Consider the following 20,767-nt stretch of genomic DNA (forward strand, 5'->3'; position numbering starts at 1 on the left):
TTTCCAAGTCTCCATGTCTTTCTGGACCTCTCGCCACAACACCTCATAGTTATTTTGAAACAATTTCATGTTTGATTCTGCAACCTGAACTCCAAGATATTTTACCTTAGGTACAATTTCGAAACCTGCCCTCCTTTCAAGCTCATGTTTACGATCTTGTGTCATATTTTTGACTATCATTTTAGTCTTTTTTGAATTCAGTCTAAAACCTGAAACTCTACCATAGTCTTGTATAATGTCGTTCATCAGGATTGTTGATTCCATTGGTTGTGATAGGGTAACCACCAGATCATCTGCAAATGCCTTTATTCTATAATCCTCTTGCCTTATCATTATGCCTTTCAAAATTTTAGAGTCCCGTATTGTATTTAGCAAGACTTCCAATGTTAAAATAAATAAAAGTGGGGACAACGGACATCCCTGTCTTGTTCCTTTTTCAATTTTAAACTCTGTCGTCAAACTTCCATTAATAATAATCTGTGCTTTTTGCTCTTGATAAATTGCTGAGATCGCCTGTATAAATTGGTCCCCAAAGCCCATCTTTTTTAAAGTCTTTAGTAGAAAATTCCAATCCACTCTATCAAAGGCCTTCTCCGCATCCAAAAAAACCAGCACTGCAGAAATCTGTTTATTCTTATCAAGATATTCCAATAAGTCTATTACTTGCCTTACATTGTCCTTTATATATCTGCCCTCAATAAATCCCGCTTGGTCCGCATGAATCACCTTTTGAATTACTGGCATCAACCTGTTGGCTAATACCTTCGCATAAATTTTATAGTCTGTGTTCAAAAGAGATATTGGTCTGTAGTTCTCTGGTTTTTTAGGACCAACTTGTTCTTTTGGTATCAAAGATATATAAGCAGTTGTCCAAGATGGGGGTATTTTACCCCCTTGTTGAATATTGCGAAATAAATCTCTAAGTTGTCCCACCATTTCAGCTTGTAAAGTTTTGTAATACACTGCAGTCAAACCATCCGTGCCAGGAGCTTTGGCTGTTTTTAGCTGTTTTATTGCTGCTGTTATCTCCTCCTCTGTTATAGGATAATTCATTCTTTCCTTTTGTTGATCAGTAATTTTTGTGACTCTCTTATCCTTTAAATATTTCTCTATAAGTCCATTCTGCACCTCTTCTTTGGCATATAATTTAGTATAATAATCCACAAAAGCTTCTTTAATTAGTTTTTGTTGAAAGATTTCTTTCCCTCCAATATCAATACTATCAATAGTCCGTATACTTTGTTTTTTCCTCAATGTGTAAGCCAACCATCTGCCCGGTTTGTTAGCATTGCAAAATGTATTATGCTTCGCGTATTGTAAGCTTGTTGCAACTTGTTCCGCCATAAGCATTTGAAATTGGTCTTTCAAAAGTTTTATAGCACTTCGTATTCTTTCATCTGTTGGGTTTTTAATAAGTAACTGTTCTTTATTCTTTATTTCCATTTCCAACTCAGATCTTTTCTTTTGTCGGAACAGTCTATGTTTAGAATTCATGTAGATAAGTACCCCTCTCATATAAGCTTTACTTGCGTCCCAAACAATTTCAATTGGGGTACCTTTATTCAAATTTATTTCAAAAAATTCTTTCAAATGCTTTTTAAGTTCTATTGTATTTTTTTCATATCTAAACAAGTTCTCATTTAATCTCCAAGAACGTCTCTCAACCTTATCCATCTCAATTTCTATCCATACAGGGCTATGGTCAGTCAGAGTTCTTGGAAAAATCTTTGTTCTTTTTGTCTTAACAAGTAGATCATTTGACAACAGGATAAAATCAATCCTAGAAAAGGATCTATGTCTATCAGAAAAGAAAGTGTAATCCAGTTCATTTGGATTATGTATTCTCCAAACATCTTTTAATTCCATATCTTCTTTCATATCAAAAAAAGTCTGTGGTAGTCTAATTCTAGACTTTGCCAAGCTCTTTTTATCTAGTTTAGAATCAATTACTCCATTCCAGTCTCCCATAATTAAAATAGATCTGTAGTCCCATTGCAATATTTTAGTATGTAACATCTTATAAAAATAATCCTGTTGTTGGTTGGGAGCATAAATTCCAATCAAAAGAATTTGGCCATTTGCTGTGAGCAATTCAATTGCTACAAACCTACCATCTTGATCTGCTTCTATAACTTTCGCTGTTAATTTTTTATTTACATAAATAACCACACCATTCTTTTTCTGCGAAGTTGAAGATATATAATGTGCTCCTAGTTTTGAGTTTATCAAATATTTTTGATCTTGAGTTGTGATATGCGTTTCTTGTAAACATATTATATCATTATTAAATTGTTTCAAATATGTAAATAATTTCTTCCTTTTCTGTGCTGAATTCAACCCATTGACATTCCAAGATAGACACTTAAAGGTCATCAGCCTCTTTCTGGAGCGCAGAGCAAAATATTTGAAGTTCATCCGAGAGCTTCGATCTCGCTCCTCCCATAGCTCCACTCTCTTGTACGGTACTCTTAACTGCCTTCTTGTCTTGTCTTTCCTGTTGTTGTTGTTGCTTTTGTTTAAGTAGCTTGGATTGAGCTCTAGTTATACGTTGATCTTTAACTTCAGTCAACTGAATCAAATCCAAAATTGGAGAAGAATCCAACAAGGGCTCACTCAGAAAACCTCCTTCTGCACCTTGCACGTTTTCTAATTCCTGCTTAGACTGTTCTTTCAATTGCCTCTCTTCACTCTCCTTAATCTCCAAAACTGTAGATGTACGTGGAGATGGTGTTCTTTCCTTAAGAATAGTACTGTAAAAGTGTTGTGCCTTCTCCACGGTATTCAACCGATATCCTTCTCCCTTATATCTAAAAATTATCCCAGCTGGTGCGTCCCACCGGAAGGGTATCAGTAAATTTCTCAATTCCTTAACAAGAAAACCAAATTCTTTTCTAGCTTTCAGCATTTTAGGAGGTAATTCTTTAAAAATTTCAAGTCGTGAGCCCCCCACTTGTACAGAAGTGTGAAAAGATTTTTGCAGGATATCATTTCTAATTTCTCTCTCAGTAAAGTATATGACCACATCTCTAGGCAGTTGTCTTTGTCTGGCCACCCAAGAGTTCACTCTGTAAATTTTATCTATTTTATGAAATACCAAATCAGGATTAGCTTGTAAAATCTTAGCCAAGGCTTCAGAGCAAACCTGTCTCAAGTCCTGTCTCTCCTCCTCTCGAATTCCCCGAAGCCGTATGGCAAATTCCATCGCCCGGAATTGTATCATAACAATCTGATCTTCAATTCTCTGCATTTTATTGTCAACTTCATCAATTTTATAATCATTGTCTTTCATCTTAACATTAACTTCTGATTTGAATTCTTCAACTTTAAAATCAACTTTCCCAATAAATTCTGCCAGGCCAGACGCCACTTCTGATATTTTTTTGGTCACCTTATTTTGATTCTGTTTCACCATGTCTTTAACTTCATTAATTTCCTGCATAAATTCCTGATGTGATTTTTGAAGTTTATCATCTATCTCCTGTTGACATTTTTGAAATTTGTCATCCAGAGTTTTAGAAATAAATTCTTTTAAATCTCCCACATCAAATTCTTTTTTCTGAGTTTGTAGCTGTTGAGCAGGGGGAAGTTGCGTTTGATGTTTGTGTGTGGGGGATCCCCCCCCTAATGCCTTCCCTTCCTGCTTCTTTGAAGCCATCCTGGCTCGTGATCTAGTTTTTCTAAAGAGGGAAGTTCCTTTTCCTTTCCCTCCTGCACAAAGACTTCTAAAAAAGTCCCCCAGATTTGATCAAATAAGGGTTAAAATAAAGCAAAGTCCAATATTGAAAAGGGAAAAAATTTCCCAGTTGTTTCTCTTATAACAAGCAAGGCAGCTTAGTAGCAACTTGGAAACTTTATAACAAAACAAAGTAACTTCACCAATCCACACTCGCTGGCTCGTTAACTCTGAAGCTAGGCGCCATGTTTTTTCAAAGCACTTTCACTCACTCGCATTTTCTCAGATTGAAAAGTCAACAAAGTGCTAATACTTGCGTTTCCAAATTTCAGGATTCAGGTAGTTTCGCTGTTTATTAAAACTGGTTCTTTCGCTTTAAGTTTCCTGCAGCCGGCTTGTTCTGCAAAAGCAGAATCGTCCCACGTCGCCCGGAGTTCCAGCAGGTTGGGAGGGAGCCACGCCTGTTCTCTCCCCAGAAACTTCCCTGGGGGGTTACAGGGGCTCAACCTGTGCCCTGCGATCTCTCCTTCTTCAATCCTGTGGATTTAGAAGTTTTCGAACCGCTTCTTCGTTTCGAAGCGGCTCTACAGGCGGCGGGGCTGGCGGAGCTTCAAAGAGCGCCGCCGTCGCCGAAGACAAGGAAACCGGAAGTCCCTCAGTTGTTTCTTAAAGAAACAGATATATTGCCTGACCAACAAGTTAGGAGTAAGCTATAAGCTGAACCTAACAGTAGGTCTTATCTGGACAAAGTGGCTGAGGGCTTTTGATTGCCAAAATGAAGATTATGAATGCATTTAGTGAAACCAAAAGGTACTTTTTCAAGAGGCAACTGGACTTTCTGGTTTTTCTTTGAAGACGTTTCGCTTCTCATCCAAGAAGCTTTTTCAGTTTTGCTTCTCATCCAAGAAGCTGAAGAAGCTTCTTGGATGAGAAGTAAAACATCTTCAAAGAAAAACCAGAAAATCCAGTTGCCTCTTGATAAAGCACCTTTGGGACAACCATGACCTGGATGACTGAGAATCTCCATAGGCATTTAGTGTGACTTTCTGCTGCCAAAATCCACCCACAAAATTTTATTGGGTCATTGGCTGATTGGGTTAATAGAAATGTTTCTTTTAAAAATATGCGATCCATTCAATCACCTAATTGAAGTAATGCAACATGTTGAATCTGGAACAAAGAGCCTAGCAGTTGAAGACATGAATATATTCCAGATATCTTACTTCTTCCCTATAATATCTTCCTGTTCCACCTTCCTGACATTTATAAATTTAATAAAATAAAGTAAATAGGAAGGTGACATGTTGTAGACTAGCTTCTTCTATTTCAATAGCTATGTTTGTGCCACACAAATATCTCACTTAAGCAAGGTACCCAGAGGATGGAGACAAAGCAGACCATGGGATGCTTGAAGATCTAGCTATTTGTTTATGTATGTGACATGCACAGTGCTCATAATAAAAGGATCCAGTTTCAAATGAACTATTGTGGCCACCATCTTTTGACCATATCCTGTGGACTCCTTTATTTAAAAGGTCTAATTGAAGAAGGAGGTCACTAATTGGCCTTCCAGTTTATGGGTATTATGACTAGGCGGTCAGCCATCTTTTCTTTTGGATCTTCAGGGCTGCCACACTTAGTGCTGTGGGAAAGTGGGAGGAGGGTTGTATAGAGCTGGTAGAGTTATTTAGCCATAACAACATTCTTTTCTCTGAGAGTCAAGGATGCACCTGGAGTGGTGTGACTGGGAGGCATCTCCAGTTGGGACAGTGGATTGATTGGACCATGCGATGGACATGTGGGTGCAGGGGAAGAGACTTTGACTTTCTTTTGGGTGGGGAAAACCCAAGAGATTTCAGATTTGGGTTTTCCCAGATGTGCCAATATGACATCTCCAATAAAATGGATCTTTGAGGAACTGATTTCCTTGGAGTCTTACTTGGTTGGGGGAAGTGGTGAAATCCAATTTTTTTCCCCCTTACTGGTTCTGTGGGCATGGCTTGATGGGCGTGGTGTGGCTTGGTGGGCATGGGGGGGGGAAGGATACTGCAAAATTCCCATCCCACTCCATTCCTGAGGGGAAGGTTATTGCAAAATCTCCATTCCCACCCCACTCTGAGGCCAACCAGAGGTGGTATTTGCCAGTTCTCCGAACTACTCAAAATTTCTGCTACTGGTTCTCCAGAACCTGTCAGAACCTGCTGGATTTCACCCCTGGTTGGGGTGTTACTTGGAAGCCTGCCATAGGCAAGCCCTGATGGCATCTATTTTATAAGTGTATCTACCATGTATTCCAAATTCCCAAAGCACCCTGGGCCAAAAGATTTCTTATTCCTGAACTAAGCCAAAATGTGTTTAATTGTTACTTGCTTACATTTGACTGGCTATATAAAACCAAAGCTGTCTGTTAGCGTTATTACTTCTTAGAGGCTTTCCTAAAAGAATATAATTGGTGTCTTTTATAAATAGGATGCTGGCCTAGACTGAACACAGTTCTTACAGCATGAAATCTCTTTGCTGACATTCATCTCCTTAACTGATATCTTTGCATTTGGTTTTTAAAAATATCGGACAGTTTCCTTATTAGCCTCATCCTTGTTCACAGACATCAATGGCACAAATAGAATCTGCAGTAAAACGGGAAGCTTCAGAGTTTTCTTCTTGATACTGGAAGCATCCATTCAACCAGTTAAGCAAATAAAACACTACTCAAGGTGAATTCGGTGTTCAACTCCTGTATTGTAATTGCCATTGTTCATTGGCTGAAGGCTGACCTTATATAGTCAAAACAGAACCATCCATCAGTAAACCACATGAAAATTATAACTTGCTCAGGAAACATCCAGGGTTTTCTTTTTGTTAAGTGCAAATGAATAAATATAATAAATAAGAGATTTTTTTTAAAAAAAACAGTTCTTGGAAAATTTCACGTGCTCAGAAAATAGCTATTATTATTTTTATTTATTTACAAAATTTATTGAATGGAATTTATTTCATTCTCATTCTGATTTCACATTCTTGTTTTAATATTCTATAAGCTTCCTGCTGCCTGGTTGGTTTCAGGCGGTCAGATAAATGTCATAAATAAATAATTTAATAGATAAAATGGAATATTTTATAGAGAGTGGGGGAAAATGATGGAGAGCAATTCTGAGAAGAGAGCCCAACTGCCTGTCTGATTCCTTAAATTCAGTTTAATATAGCAGAGCTGCAAAATCCAGACAAGTACCAGATGTGCCAGTCAAGGAATTCCTCCCCTCTGGTGGCCAACCAGAGTTTTGCAGATGGTTCCATATCCTGCTAGAAGTCCCAAAGGTGCTTTTTCAGGAAGGATTTATACTCTTTGCAGATCCTTCCATTCCCCACCATCCAGTCAGAGCTGAAGAAGCTTCTTGGATGAGAAGCGAAACGTCTTCAAAGAAGAAGACAAGAAAGTCCAGTTGCCTCTTGAAAAAAAGCACCTTCAGGACAACCATGACCTGGATGACTGAGAATCTCTACAGATTTTTATCCTGCTAGAAGCAAGTCACGCTGCCCGTTTTAATAATGCCACTCTCATATGGACTATTACGTGTTATTTATACCAGAACTACTGAAAAAGACAGAAGCCAGTTTGTTTTGCTTTCGAAAATATAGTCTTCCATTTGCCGCATTTCAGCTCCAATCCAGGAGCCCTCAAGCAGTTGCATTCACGACAAACCATTTTTTATACCAAATTTATATTTCGCTGATAAAGAAATAAAGGGAGACTAGTATAGATCTATTTCAAGCTATCAAATCCAGGTAAGGGTATGGCTAGCTGATGAGAGCTAAATAGCTTGAAATAGATCTATACATACACACACACACACACATACATATATATACACACACACACACATACACACACACACATGCATAGACACACACACACACACAGAAATTCTATTCTATTCTATTCTATTCTATTCTATTCTATTCTATTCTATTCTATTCTATTCTATTCTATTCTATTCTATTCTAGTCTGTCTAGTCTAGTCTAGTCTAGTCTAGTCTATTCTGCGCGCGCACCATAAAACTGGATTACGGTATACAGCATTTTCTCTTCCCTTTTCAGCTTCTTGCCTGTTTCCTTCTCCTCCCGTCTTTAGGGGGCTCTGTGGAAGGTGAACGCCGGGAGTCAGGTGACGGTCTTGCACCACGCCAGGGCTGACTCTATGGTGCTGAGCTGTCCAGCACTTCAGGAGCCGTTCACTGGGGGAGGCTCCGAAAGAGAACGGCAGGGCGATTGTCGTGAAGCAAGATTGGCCGGCGAAGAAGCCGGGGACGGAGCCGAAGCCGGGGCAAGAATCCGAGGAAAAGCAGAAGGCAGAGAAAGGCTGAGATCCCGGGGAATCCAGAAGGGAGAAGAGGCTGGCAAGGAGAGAGGCGAGGCCAAACCCAGCTGCAGTGACTGGCACGGACACAAGATCACAAGGGCGCAGAATTCCCCAGCAAGGTATGATAAGACAGGAGGGGGTGGGGTGGGTGGAGGGGGACCCCCTTGCTTGCCTTGGCCCGAAGGGGAGGAAAGTGGGGGCCGTGGGGAGAGAGCTGGCGACCGCGAAGCCCTGCAGTTGCCTAAGGGAGAAGTACCAGTGGTGGTGGAGGAGGAGGTGTGTGTGTGTGTGTGTGGGGGGGGGGGTTTGCAGGAAAGCTTAGCAAGAGGTTTCTTTGGCTGCAGTCCCATCTGTTGTGTCTGTTTGATTGGGTTTGGTATTCTCTCTCTGCAAAGATCAGTGGAAAGAACGGGAGCCTCGTGAGTGGGGGTGGGTGGGATGGGGGTGGCGGAGAGAGCAGAAGGTGGATAGTGGTTATGCCTCTTGGGGGAAGGAGGCAGATGAGAGACTCTGCACCCCCTCAGAGTCTCCCCATGTGATTTGTTTTGTTCCGTAAAGGAAGAAGACAATAACCCAAAGGGCTTCATGGGGAAGCTCTTGAGACTTGGCTCGATTTCAAAAGAATGCACTCCTTCTCCAGTTGTCTGGTGGAGAAATTAAAAGCAAGGCATTGATCCCTGAGAGGATGGGGATGTTGACTTAGAGTAATTTGACAGCTCTCTTTTGGATGGGGAAGGGAGATTAGGAGATATACCTAGGTCTTCCCTGTGTGTGTGTGTGTGTGTGTGTGAGAGAGAGAGAGAGAGAGAGAGAGAGAGAGAGAGGGAGGGAGGGAGGGAGGGAGGGAGGGAGGGAGAGGGAGAGGGAGAGGGAACATAGTTATATGTTTTGGAAATTAATGTTCAGCAAGAGTGGAACATCCCTGGAATTGTACATCGTTCCATGTTATTTTCCTAAAGATCCAATGTCTTTATATGGTCACCCAAGTCCAGGAGCAAAACAATTAAAAGTGGTGGGTTTTTTTTTTGTTTTTTTGTGTTTTGGGGGGGTGGGTAGAGAGAGTTCTAATCTTTTCCTAGGAGAAGATGACCTGGAGGTTTCCTAAGGTTTTTTTTTTTCTTCCTCCACTGGGTTATAGGGTGGATCACATTTCTGCAAAGACAACAGAGGAGAGAGGGAAGATAAGAACCTTAGTCCATTTTAGGGCATTAAGTAGCTTTTTGGAATAATTCACCAAGGATAATTTAGAAACATTCCCGGGAGATTTGAAGGTGCAGTTTGGTAAATTGGCATAATTCCTGCATTCTGCTCTGACTGTTGTGGGAAGCGCCCTAAGGGGAATCCTCTGTATTTGCAGAGGGCACATTTTGGCACATGGAAAGTTGCACAGCAAAACGGAAGTTTTCTGTATCGGTTGCAAGAAAAGGCATAACAGGAACACCTAAGACCAGGCAAAGGTGAAAAGAAAGCATGAATTGTGCAAACAGTTCAGCCAATCAGTGTGTAAGACTTTGCATAAGTATGTGAACAGAACCATCTGCTTATATACAGAAATAGAGAGTAGCTTGTAAATGACGTAAGCTAAGTTAAGGAGATCCTTTGGGCTCAGCAGCATAAGATCTAAGCTTGAATCCGTGGAGCACCCTAGATTAAAATGGTATAGGTGGTATTTCATCGTGAAGTGGGAATTCAGCTATTGATTTCACATATTTGTTGTCAGTCTGGCCATAATGTTAAATCAGGATATGAATAAGCATGTTATGTGAACATAGACATTGCTTGTGAGATTTTACCTGTTTAGGATTTAACATGGGTGAACATGGCTGGTTATTTAATCTGGTAATCAGTCTCATCAGTTTGGGTTCATTCAATAAATTAAACCATAATCCAATGGACTAGGTTAATATAACCCACTGAACCACTGAGACAAACAAATCAACTCCTCCCCTTTACATGTTATACATATACAGCCACTAGATTTTTAAATTACCTGGTTAAGTGTCTTATGCAAACCCAACCATGATTCTGAAGTGCTGGGGACATAAAATAAAAGATAAATAAATAAAAATAAAATAAAAAATAAAAAATAAAAGAGGTACATGAATATCACACTCTCTGAGAGTTCTTTGGGTCAGCTCATTGCTTGGATAGTTGAAAATATTTATTTATTTATTTATTTTATTTATTTATTGTCATATTAATATCAAGCTGCCTCAGGAGGCAGACTATTTGCCCATCTCCAGGATGTCCCTACTCTTCCTTTCCTCAATCAGGTGCTCTCTCTGATTATGTAAGATTACCATTTGCATCATTCCTAGCTAACATAACTGGCAGAATGGCAGGTTTGTGAGAATTATAATCTTAACTATCTGGAGAACACCAGATAAGGAGTTTTTTTTTAAAATTGGAACCAGGGAAGGAGATCTGGATTCAAGTTCCTTCAACTCATGGAGTGACTGAGTTTCTCTCTCATAGCCCACATTGGTTCTAGGAATAAAAATTGGAAAATCCACAGATATGCCACCTTCAGCTCCCAGGGGAAAAGTGTGATATAATGAGAAGAATCATTGGCTTGCAAGACTTCTTTCTGTAGTTGTACTGAGCATGAATAAAGTATGTGCCACTGAGCTGGGCCCTTTTCCCAGCTGGGCAATTGTTTCATGTCCTGATAAATTTCATACATTAATCCTGGTAGCAACTACTAGGTGGGGGCAGAGAGACATTAGCTTTTTTTTTAAGGTCCTGGCAAAGACAGGATTTGAATCAGAAACGTACTGGCTCATCGTTTAATTGCGTCGCCACTTTTTGATGATGTATACATTATGTTGGAGAAGGAATATTGTATATTCCTTCAGCCACCCTAGGTCTTGTGGTCCTCTATAATTCAGGCTGAGCCAACAATAGTTACAACTGGATAATGATTTACCCATTTCTGCAAGGAATTTTTCATTGTGGCCACTGTGACAGCTGCTTTGAACTTTTGTAACATTTTAAGGGCATGGTGGCTCAGTCGCTAAGATGCTGAGCTTGTCGATCGAAAGGTTGGCAGTTCAGCGGTTCGAATTCCTAGTGCCGCATAACGGGGTGAGCTCCCATTACTTGTCCCAGCTTCTGCCAACCTAGCAGTTTGAAAGCATGTAAAAAATGCAAGTAGAAAAATAGGGACCACCTTTGGTGGGAAGGTAATAGCATTCCGTGCGCCTTTGGCATTCATGCCAGCCACATGACCACAGAAACGTCTTCGGACAGCGCTGGCTCTTCAGCTTTGAAACAGAGATGAGCACCGCCCCCTAGAGTCGGGAACGACTAGCACATATGTGTGAGGGGAATCTTTACCTTTACCTTTAACATTTTAACATGCAGAAAAATCCTTGAAAGGGAAGCCAGAGGCACACCCATTTTACAGATGAGAAAAGTGAGGTGGAGAGACTGATTGCACTGAGTGCACAGAAATGTTTTAATGTGATGGCTGCTGAATGTGTCTACTTCATACAATACATGGTATTGTATTCTGCAGAGCGGTGCAATACATTGCACCATAAACTAATCAAAGGGTGTGAGTTCGCAGAGCACATTAAGCCATAAAAAGCTAGCAAAACATAGCTCATTGTACATATCATGATACTTGGTCTCTACTTTACTTGGTTAAGCATGTTGTCTGAATGCAATTATCGAGAAGGAAGTCTTATGTACAGTATTAGCCTCTTGAAGCAGGTGAGTGTTATATCTTTGTTTCCTTTGCAGGATACAACTTGGCTCCCTCACCTCTTCCTATTATGTTATATTATATTTTTGGCTGCAAACAGTTGGATGATAGAGTTCTTGGCTCTGTTTTCAGTTCACAGTGAGGATGTGTTGAACTGTTGTTGATGATCCATACGACAGCGATTAAAATCATGGTTGTATTTCATTCTCTCCCCATAGTCTTAAACTGATCTGCATGGGTTTTGCCAATTTATCTTCAAGTAGGTTGAGAGAGTAGGTCAATGAGTTTCGTGGAGCCTGAAGGGATAATTTGAAATTGGGTGTCCCTTGGTCCATTGGACCATTATAAAATTAACCCATAGATATAGCCTTCTCCTTGCTGGCAGCTTCTTAGATGCATTGGTCTACAACTCTCATTACAACAGGTTCAGTTGGCATCAGCTGGAAAGAAGCTCTCATTCACAGTACCTTCTCACCAAGATAGTGTTTTCTTAACAAGTTCTCGATTTCCTGTAATATTGCTTAGAGCTCACAATTTGTGAAATCTCAGTTCCGGTCCCTCCATGCCTGTTTTGCTTTTGCTCCCCCCCTCCTTTTAAAAATCTAATTAGATAAATTACTGAATGTCACTGCTGAGAAAGTTAATGACTGTCCATTTCCTTGTCACCGGAGGCAACCGAGGCAAAACATGCATTTCTTGTCTGGGGACAGCTTTCTTTTGGACTGTTTGTCTGGCACCCACATTTTGTCTTTTCAGTGACAGACAAGCCCTTTAAAAAAAAAAAAATCTCCTGGACCTTTAAGAGCCGCATCCTTTTGAAAGATTAATGGGGAGGTTTAAAGATCTAATGTATAATTTAGCGCTTGCATCCACACACTTAACTTGGTCACTGAATTGACCCATTTTCTGAGTCTCAATAATACATAGACTCATAAACTTCACCAAACACACTGAAACCAAACATGATTTGCCTGCACAAAAGAAGCCAAGGTTTAAACGAACCAAGTTTATCCTATTGTAGAAAGACCAGGCATTAGGTCTTTCGCTGAACTGATTAACTACGGGCAAACCCAGTTTTGACTTGCAAAGACTTTGTTGCTGATGACATTTGCACTATTTTTAGTTCCGAGATGGTTTTAGTTCTTGTTACATTTCAAAGCACTTGCCAGAGTGTAAGAATGTAATCATTCTTGTGCTAGTTTTAGGGTTGTTTAGGATCTTAATTTGATATTTAATTATACAAAACTAATTGTTTTGTTTTACCTTGCCTAAAGAACTTGTTTTAAGAGACAGCTGATAAATAGACAGCAACAATAGGAATGATAATAATACATTCCTAACTATGTGGGGAAGAATCAGGCTAAGATCAAAAGTATATCGCTTGTAGGAACTGGGATTTTCAAAAAACAAAGCAACTCCTCCTTCTCCTCCAACCCTAACATCCAGAATTGGCTCTGTTCTTGCTAATTGAAAAATGAGAATTAGGCTTCTGGAGAGTTTGGAAGGGAGAGAATCAAGGCATCTGTATATGTATGCATGTCAAATCTGCCAGATGGTGGGCAGGACATTGCAACGGATGCATGCTTTGCACATACAAAAGGTAGGGCTTTGAGCATGATACCATTTTTTTTTGCAGGATTTGACGCACACATAAATACACACACATGCTACAGATGGCCCTGGGTGAATCACCATTAAGCAGAATGGACCCTTAGGTGACATATTTTCTCCTTCTCCTCCTTCTCCTTCTCCTTCTCCTTCTCCTTCTCCTCCTTCTTCCTCCTCCTCCTCCTCCCCACGCTATGGCAGGGTCTGCTTAGTTTTTGGCCTTCAAAGATAGCAAAATGTTGATCGTTGATTATATTGTTGCTTTCTTTTATGGTTAAAGAAATCCTTCCATTTTTGTGTCTTTGGGGTGAAATCCAGCAGGTTCTGACAGGTTCTGGAGAACCGATAGAAGAAATTTTGAGCAGTTCGGAGAATCAGCAACAGAAATTTTGAGTAGTTGGGAGAACTGGCAAATACCACCTCTGGCTGGCCCCAGAGTGGGATGGGAATGGAGATTTTGCAATATCCTTCCCCCAGGAGTGGGGAGGTAATGGGGATTTTGTAATATCCTTCCCCTGGAGTGGGGTGGGAATGGAGATTTTGCAGTATCCTTCCCCTGCCATGCCCACCAAGCCATACCACGCTCACAGAACCGGTAGTAAAAAAAAATTGGATTTCACCACCGGTATAAGACATTGTGATTTGAGCAAAGGTTGTATTTGCTGATCAATCATGAACAATAGAACATTTTGAATGGCAGGAGATCAGCAGTAAGAGTAGGAGAAATGACATGACAGCCAGTCTGGTAGAATGCAATAGAAATGGGGAGACCATGAGTTCTAGACCCACCTTAGGCATGAAGTCAGCTGGGTCACTTTGGGCCAATCATTCCTCCTTCTTCCTCTTGCCATCTTACCTGATTTCCAGCTCTGCGTTTAAATATTTTTGGGGAGGGCTTATTTTTGGGTGGGAGGCTTATTTTAGTGCATGCTCTCAAAAGCCCGATTGGCCTTAATATCAGGGGATGTCTTGTTTTCAGGAAAACAGGGTAGGTAGTAGTTTATAGGCTACTGAGCAGGCAAGTGATTTTACTCTCTTTTCTTTTGTAAACAAGTACTGTAGCAAACAAAACCCTGTCTTTGCAGCAATAAAACTACAGAGGGAGTGACGGAGAGAAAATAGCACTAGCCATTTTCCTACACCGTTGTTTTCATTTATCAGTACTTTTTGGTTTTTTTTAAAGAAGAGAAATGTTCTTAAATATTTACAATCTAAAGTGGCTTATAATTAACCCTTAGACTTTTAGCTTTTCAGATGTCAAGAAGTAAGTGAACCAGGCCTTGATCTTGCTCCCTGGATATAAAACCTTCACAATAAAAGGGAAGCACAACCTGTTATTGTCCAAGCAGAGCTCTGTGCCAGATGAAAAGGAAGAGATGGAATTAACAGGATGGAATTCTCTCCATAAAGCTTTCCAGACTGGAGAGCTGGTTAATATTAGAGTTCCCGAGATGGGAAGAGGCGAGCAAGTCCAATCGTGGTGATCCGGGGCTTAAATTGGAGCTTTTTAGTAGTAAATTGGGAATTCTAACAGTTGTAACATTGCCAGAGACACCAACACTGGAGATAGCTAGCCTAACCCTGTATGTGTGTGTGGGGGGGGGGGTGAGGGAGGAAGGGATGGGACAATGTAGAGAAGATTTGTTTTCTTGATGATGGTTATCACAAAAGACACACTTTTCTCATTTAAGTTAAATCCACTATAAGGAATGAGAAGTGGAATGAGTAACTTGCCAGATTTTTTTTAAAAAACTAACTACCCGTGTTTCCCCGAAAATAAGACCCTGTCTTATATTTATTTTGAACCCCAAAATAAGCGCTTGGCCTTATTTTCGGGGACATCTTATTATTTTGGGATGCATGGAAGAAACCAGAGGAAATGGCGGGGATCGGCTGTGCATGCATTTAAATATTTTTGGGGAGGGCTTATTTTCAGGGGGATGGTATTTTAGTGCATGCACTCAAAAGCCCGATTGGGCTTATTATCAGGGGATGTCTTATTTTTGGGGAAACAGGGTATACACGATAATACAGGCAGCAAATTAGAAGGAGCCCTAATTGGCACGATGGGCAGTTTAATTTTGAATCCTATATAAGAGGTTTTCATAGGATTACGAAACACTTATAATCAGGTCAGTTAAAGACGTCGCCGTTATACTGCGATGCAATTCAATAAACTTTGTCTGCTCTTTTGTGATCTTTGTAATGGCTTAAGGAAGACATTGCCATTAAGAGGGTCTATGAAATGTTCTCTTCCCAGTTGATCTCTGCCTTTGTTCTCATCCTCCCCAGCTTGGTTCCAGAATTCGTGCGGATGGGTTGGGTTGCTTGCATACGTTTAATCTGACCCTTCTAAAGAGATTTGTGGTTTAGAACCGGGTTGTGCTTTTTCAGTCCTCTTATAGTGACGAGGCTCCTGTTTCTTTTTAAGTAGTCTGTTTACTTCTCAACAGCCGTTCTGTAGTTGGTTAAAAAAACCAAATTGTTTTGTGTCTGTGCATATTCCTTTCTAGGTTAAGCTACGTTGTATAATGTGCAGAAAAGAAACACCAAGTCAAAGAAAATAAGGTATGAGGTAAACAAAGGAAAAGAAATATAGTTCCCTCCCCATCTTTTTATCATAATTTATCATTGTTATTATAATTTTATAATATAATGGCCCTAAAGAAAGTGACTTATGACTGCTTTTCACATTGATGACCATCGCAGCATCCCCGTGGTCATGTGATCAAAATTTGGATGCTGGATAACTGACTCATATTTATGACGGTTGCAGTGTCCCAGGGTCATGTGATCACCTTTTTAACCTTCTGACAAGCAATGTCAACAGGGAAGCCAGATTCACTTAAGAACCATGTTTCTAATATAACGACTGCAGTGAATCACTTAACAACTGTGGCAAGAAAGATTGTAAAATGGGGCAAGACCAGGGGTGAAATCCAGCAGGTTCTGACAGGTTCTGGAGAACCGGTAGCAGAAATTTTGAGTAGTTCGGAGAACCAGCAAATACCACCTCTGGCTGGGCCCAGAGTGGGGTGGGAATGGAGATTTTGCAATATTCTTCCCCTTGGAGTGAGGAGGGAGTGGAGATTTTGCAGTATCCTTCCCCTGCCACACCCTCCAAGCCACACCACGCCCACCAAGCCATGCCCACAGAACTGGTAGTAAAAAAATTTGGATTTCATCACTGGGCAAGTCTTACTTAACAAATATCTTATTTAGCAATAGAAGTTTTGGGCTCAATTGTTATAAGTCGAGGACTACCTGTATATGTATGTGTATGTATATGCACGTTTCTATATGTATATGAATGTATGTATATGTATGCATGTATATGTATATATGTAGATGTGTGTGTGTATGTATGTATATATGTGTGTGTATGTATACGTATATGTTTGTATATTTGTATAGTTTTATTGTTTTAAGCTGCCGAGTTTATAAACTGACCAGAGTCACCTTGTGGCAAGATGGGTGGGAAATAAATTTAATAATAAATAAATACTAAATAAATAAATAAATAAATAAATAAATAAATACTAACTAACTAACTAACTAACTAACTAATTAACTAACTAGCTAAATCTACTTTAAACCAACATCATTCACTATACTTCTCCATGCCTTTTAATCCTTGCAAAGTTATCCTTGTTTTCACATCGTCCATAGACCTCTACGTACATTGCATTTTCTTCTTGAAATTTTTCCTCTCTCTCCTTTTCACAATCGCGTCAACTCCTCCTTGGACTTGCCGAGACTGAGAAACACCAATCTAGATTAACGGTGTGCAACCTATACCCAGGGAGAGCATACGCCGGACTATAAGGGGAATGTGTGTCAGGGGGGATTTCATCTAGCTGTTCATTTAAAGTTAAATATAATTAATACGATGGTCTCCAGCTGTGTATTTAATCATTTCCCCTTTCGGTCACATTAAAAATACTAGTTCACTAACAACTTCAGAGGGCTGGAACCGAGTTTTTCACGGCTGCACGGCCGTGTAGATTAGAGCTTCTGCCATGGGTGTTGAAATGACAAAAACAGCATTTTGCTGGTGCACTGCTAGCTCTGCTTCGCTTGCTGATATCGGGCAGGTACAAAATAGGTGAGGCTTATATGGCATGAGGCTGCTTTCATCGTTCTGATCCTCTTGCCCTTCCCATGGAAGCTGCTAGTTCTGAATTTGTAGCGTAGATCAAGGCGGATTATGTTCCCACTGATCTAATACATTTTTGATCCATGGCTCGATGCAGAGAAAAAGCCTGTTTTGGCATCCCATTGGTTTGATGGCTTCTGGTACTGTCATTAAAAATGGTGCATTGTCACATAGCAAGAAAGGTCTTGCACCCTCCGTCTCGGTTTTCACATTTCAGCATTTTGTCAGGGACTTCTTCTTTTGGTCTCCTGCCTCTGAATATATGTGAAGCTTTTGGCACTTTCCCAGGCTGGAGATATGCTGGAAGAGGTCATGTCATTGTGACAAGCAAAACGAGTTGGGAAACGTTTAGATATGTAACGGTTCACGTTACCATGTTTTAGACTATAATGGCTTGTCTTCCTCTCCTTCTGCCTGCTTTCCTTAATGTCCCCATTTTCTCGCTAGGTAGCCAGCCAAGTTACATAACCCTCTCTGTCTAAGAACAGCTGCCCTGCTTTATAGAATGGCAATCAATAAAAGATACACATGGGAAGAAAAAGCTTCTAATGAAATGGAAAAATGTTCCACCCACAGGGGGTAATTTAGGAATCGTTGTGATTAGAGTTGTATAGTGTGATTTTTTTACGTGCCCCACAGATTTCAGAATTTTATGAATGAAGGCGAATATATGTGTCCAGGGGTGAAATGCTACCGGTTTGCTCCAGTTCGGGTGAACCGGTAGTGATCAAAACTACCAGTTCAGGTGAAATTATCACTACCAGTTCACCTAAACTGGTAGTTTTGATCACTATCAAAACTACCAGTTTAGGTGAACTGGTAGTGATAATTTGTTGGCTGTCATTTGCTTGTGCTGCCTAGCCCTCGTCTTCTAAGTACTTGATAGGTTGGTGATAAATCAGCACTCCTGTTGACTGACGAGGGGCCTGTTTCCCAGGCTTTAATCACTTCCCTGGCTGTTTTTGTGCCTGCTCATCCAACAATCTTAGTAGCTGCAAAATTGAATATGCGTCCTTGTTCATTGAATTTTAGCCTGTATTTTACAAGTTGCTTTGCAGGGCTGGGAAACAATGGCCCCTTTATGACCTGTGGATTTCAACTCCCAGAATTCCATGCTGGCTCAGGGATTCTGGGAGTTGAAGTCCACAGGTCATAAAGGGGCCATAGTTCCCCCACCCCTCCTTTAAAGAGTTACAGACAGAGGCTGGGTTCTCACATGCTCCGAATTGTCATTTTGGAATTGAATCTGAAGCATTGCACAATCCTACTTATATACATGTATCTGCATTATTGAATGATTAGCAATTGTAGTGCTATTTTGCTATTTTATAATAGGGATTAAAGACTACTGTACAACATTTCCCTTGTTTCTTTATTGTGAGCAACCTTACATTCCTAGCTCATTTCAGTTGATAAATTTTGGGATAAATTACGTGATTTTAGAAATGATTTCCTATTTACAAGAACTGCTAATTTTAGAAGATGAAGTTAGATCAGTACTGTAGCTATTATCATACTGGAAGGTATTGATGCAGAAATATGTCAAGCAATAGAAGAAAAATCTGTAAAGGTTCTAAACTAAATTATACCAGAAAATCTGGAGAATGATGTAGTGGGCACCAGACTGGAAAAAGCCAGTCTGTATCCCGATGATAAAGAAAGGACACCTAATACTGTAGAGTTTGTAACTATTGCCCAATATCATTAATTTTACACACTAGCAAACGAATGCTTAGGATAATCCAATGCAGATTAAAGTCGTGGAAAGTGAAATGCCAGATGTTCAAGGTGGTTTTACAAAAGGCCAAGGAATACAAAACATTATTATGATGCATGTTGACTAATTGAGAAAGTCAAAGAATACCAAGAAGAAGTCAAAATGTGCTCCATTGCCTATAATCTATGAGCTGCCCAAAGTCACCTAATGGGGCGATGGACAGCATAAAAATTTAATGAATGAATGAATGAATGAATGAATGAATGAGTGAATGTCTTTGATTGGGTCAACCATGTCAAATTATGGAATGTCCTTAGGTGAAAGGGACTCTTAGAATGTCTCATTGTCCTTATGCAAAACCAATACATGAGTCAAGAAACTATAGTTTCAAGAAAACATGGTGAAACTGATTAACTCCAGGTTGGCAAGTATATGAGACAAGGCTATATGGTCTTTCCTTATTTATTTAACCGATATGTGAATATATAGTGAAAAATGATGGATTAGAAGAAAACGGGCACGGTTTTAAAATTGGAGAAACAGAATCTCAGCAACCTGTCTTTGTGCTGGTTAACTCTACTCTGATGCCTGAAATTGCAAATGATCTTCAAGTTCAAGTAATGGAAATATAAAGGGCACAGCGATAGGAATAATGGAACTTTTATTAAATCTATAGAAAATCAAACTAAGAACAACAGCTATAGCACTCCGAATTAAAAATGAAGACATTAAAAGATAGTGTCCGTCTTTTAGGATCAACTATCAAAAGTGAAGGAACCAGCAGCCAAGAAATACATCACAGATTAGCAATTGGTAGAGTAGCAAAGATATTCAGAATAGGGAAAAAATATTCCAATGCTGTTACAGGTCTATTATCTTCAATAATTAAAATTGTTCAAGCAGTGGTTTTCTCCCCCTATAACTCCGAGGTTGCAGAAGTCAGACTTTGAAGAAGATAGAAGTTAAAAAGAACACTAATGTTTTTAAACTTTTGCTATTGGAAAAACCCTCAGAAATACCGTGGATAGTTAGAAAAGCATATAAAACAAATAACACTAAGTTCTCACTTGAGGCACCAATTACCAAGTTCATACTATGTATACTATCATACCAATCTGTCACAGATCCATTGAAAAACGCTCAGAAAAATGAAGGAAAGAGTATCATCAGTAGGAAGATGGATGTAGAAGTAGATGGCAATTACCATAGGAAAATTACTACAATTATGACTGGTTGAGGAAAATTATAATCTTACGTATAGAAGATTGCCATATGTAGGAAAATCATGCAGTATCTCGCTCTTACCTCCCATAGGCATATATCCTCACAAAAGTTAAAACAAACCAAGTTTTATATACTGCATTGTGCAAATGCAGCTACCACTAGACTTTGAATCACCTGATGTATATCCGTTATGCAAAGGCAGCCTCTGACATGCTTGAAAATGTCATCCCCATCTAATTTCCCATCTAATTTCCTGAAAATAATTTTGAGTATGGGGCAAGGAATTCAAAAGTTAGACTTTAGAGTTATAACCTGCAGTTTTTAA

At 39.8% G+C, this 20,767-nt stretch overlaps 1 protein-coding gene across 4 annotated transcripts in view; it reads left to right on the top strand.

Annotated features, from left to right (window-relative positions):
• The first annotated feature begins 7,869 nt into the window (after window positions 1–7,869).
• Window positions 7,870–20,767, top strand: part of SRRM3 (serine/arginine repetitive matrix 3) — a 205,120-nt gene continuing 192,222 nt past the window's right edge. For all 4 annotated transcript variants that reach the window (XM_060693164.1, XM_060693161.1, XM_060693166.1 and 1 more), the window contains exon 1: window positions 7,870–8,150. The gene's annotated coding sequence lies outside the window, so the exon portion shown is untranslated. The remainder of the gene's footprint in view (window positions 8,151–20,767) is intronic.

This window comes from Pantherophis guttatus, chromosome 1 (genome assembly GCF_059756535.1).
Source record: "Pantherophis guttatus breed Tessera chromosome 1, ASM5975653v1, whole genome shotgun sequence".
Classification (NCBI taxonomy): Eukaryota; Metazoa; Chordata; class Lepidosauria; order Squamata; family Colubridae; genus Pantherophis; species Pantherophis guttatus.